Raw genomic sequence first — 2,500 nt, forward strand, 5'->3', positions numbered from 1 at the left:
ACGGATCTTCCTTGCTGCGAGGCCGCGTCCGCCTTAGCGTGCTCCTCCGGGGGCGCGCGGGTGCGCGGATTCTCTTCGGCCGCCATTCAACGATCAACTCAGAACTGGCACGGACTGGGGGAATCCGACTGTCTAATTAAAACAAAGCATTGCGATGGCCCTAGCGGGTGTTGACGCAATGTGATTTCTGCCCAGTGCTCTGAATGTCAACGTGAAGAAATTCAAGCAAGTGCGGGTAAACGGCGGGAGTAACTATGACTCTCTGGCGGGAGTAACTATGATTCTCTTAAGGTGGCCAAGTGGCGGCGGTGTGGCTGCATCCGGACTTGGCTTTTCGAAGTGCGGTCTTGATGTAGTCGTGCTGCTGCTGCGAGGTGCCTTCCTTGGGTTATGGTTACAGGGAGAGTGATGCGCAATACATGGGCCTAGCCCTCTTAGCCTCTCCTCTCCTGCGGTCTTCTCCCCTTCTCGTGGGCCCGCTGATTTTTGCAGAGTGGAAGACCGCACCAGGGGCTTGGGGGGGTTACCAGCCCCCCCTCGCATTATCCCTTTATAGTTGGGGGCAGCCGACAAGAAACAAGAGATGGTGGCCCTTCCGCTGAAGGTGCCACCCCAGCTACCCCAGCACCTATTCGGCCAACCGGCCGTAACGAAAATGCGATAGTTTGTGTAGCTCCCTTTGCTTGCAGTGAGTGCCACCGCACTTTTACCACGAAGAACGGTCTCGGGGTCCATCGCCGCCGCCAACACCCTGCGGCCGCCAACGCTGAGATCGTGACGGAGAGGCATCGCGCGAGGTGGACGGAGGAAGAAGTCCTGTCGCTCGCCAAGGCAGAGGCCGAACTGTTCCTGGAGAGGGACGCCCGGTTCTTCTTTGTAAATCAAGAACTTACCAGGATGTTCCCCGACCGAACGCTTGAGGCAATCAAGTGCCGACGGCGGCAAGCTGCCCACAAGCAGCTTGTCCGCCAATTCATGGAGGCACTTGAGATCGGTCGGGGTGAAGAGCCGGCGTCCCGCCGTGGAGCAGCGAGCTCGCTGCCTGACGCGGGCGAGGCCGCTGCGCCGCCCGTCGACGCAGCCGAGGACTTCGCGGCCGACACCACCGGGCCGCCGCCGGAGGGGCCGACTGACGCCGCCATCTGGGAGCATCTGGCGGGGCTACCTGCTTCCGCCCAGCGTTTCTCTGCCCTGGATCGAGTCATTGGTCTGGGGCGGGGCACGCCGCCCGATGTCATCCTGGGCATGCTCCCGGATGCCCTTGCGTCGGTCGGGTCCAGGGGGGAGAGGTCGATCACCAGGACACAGCGGCCGTGCCAACCATCCAAGCGGCCGCCTGCCGCCCCGCCGCTGCAGAAGCGCAAGCGGCGCCGCTGGGAATACGCGCGGACACAGGACGCCTTCCGTAGGTCGCGTGCGCGTTGCGTGCGCGGCTTGCTGGACGGCACCCTGCTGCAGCCGCCACCCGACATCCCCGGTCTGCTGGACTTCTGGGCGGACCTCTTCACGAAGAAGCCGATCTCCACCGCCGGCTTCATCCGTGACCGCCTTCTCCCGCACTCGGAGCCTGTCGCTCCTGAGTGCCTATGGGGGCCGGTCACACGTGAGGAGGTCGCTGCTGCCTTGCCGCCCAGGGGATCGGCAGCCGGGCCGGACGGCCTGACTCCAGCGGAGCTGCGGCGCCTGCCGCATGAAGTCCTGGTGAAACTCTTGAACCTCTTCCTCCTGGCCCGCGCCCTCCCCGAGCGTCTGCTTCGCGCCCGGACGTCACTTCTCCCCAAAACGGCTGCACCAACATCCCCCGCTGACTTTCGCCCCATTACGGTCTGCTCGGTGTTGGCGCGGACCTTTCACAAGGTTCTCGCGTCACGCCTGATGCGTGCATGTGCTGTGGACGAACGTCAGCGGGCATTCATCCCCCGGGATGGGATGTTGGAAAACACCTTCATCTTGGACACTGCTCTCACCGACGCAGTCCGCTCCTGTCGCTCTGTTTTTGTGGCATCGATCGACGTCTCTAAAGCGTTCGATTCGGTGGACCATGCCGCCCTCCGCCCCGTGCTGAGGGCTCATGGCCTGCCGGATTGCTTTATTGAGTACGTCGAAAGGTGTTACGAGGGTAGCACGACGGTGATAGCGGGCGGCGCCGACGTGGGCGTGCCCCTGCAGCCGGCTAGGGGTGTGCGTCAGGGTGACCCCCTCTCCCCCCTCCTTTTCAATTTTGCGGTGGACTATGTTTTGAGTCAACTTCCCTCCCACATCGGAGCTCGGATCCTTGGTCGCAGAGTTAACGCTGCGGCCTTCGCAGATGACGTCCTGCTTTTTGCATCGACCGCGAGGGGATTGCAGTCCCTCATCGACGCAGCCGTCGCAGCCCTCGCCCATCTGGGGCTGCAGATCAACGCCCGGAAGTGTTTCACCCTCGCCTTAGTCGCGTCTGGGCGCGACAAGAAGGTGAAGGTCGACGCCGACGTTACCTTCAAAGCGGGCAACGCCACCG

General features: G+C 62.9%; 1 pseudogene; it reads left to right on the forward strand.

Moving 5' to 3' along the window:
- The window catches only part of LOC124583810, a 7,984-nt pseudogene that overhangs the window by 2,616 nt on the left and 2,868 nt on the right, over nucleotides 1-2,500 (forward strand).

The sequence above is a fragment of the Schistocerca americana genome, unplaced genomic scaffold (genome assembly GCF_021461395.2).
Source record: "Schistocerca americana isolate TAMUIC-IGC-003095 unplaced genomic scaffold, iqSchAmer2.1 HiC_scaffold_47, whole genome shotgun sequence".
In the NCBI taxonomy this organism is placed as follows: Eukaryota; Metazoa; Arthropoda; class Insecta; order Orthoptera; family Acrididae; genus Schistocerca; species Schistocerca americana.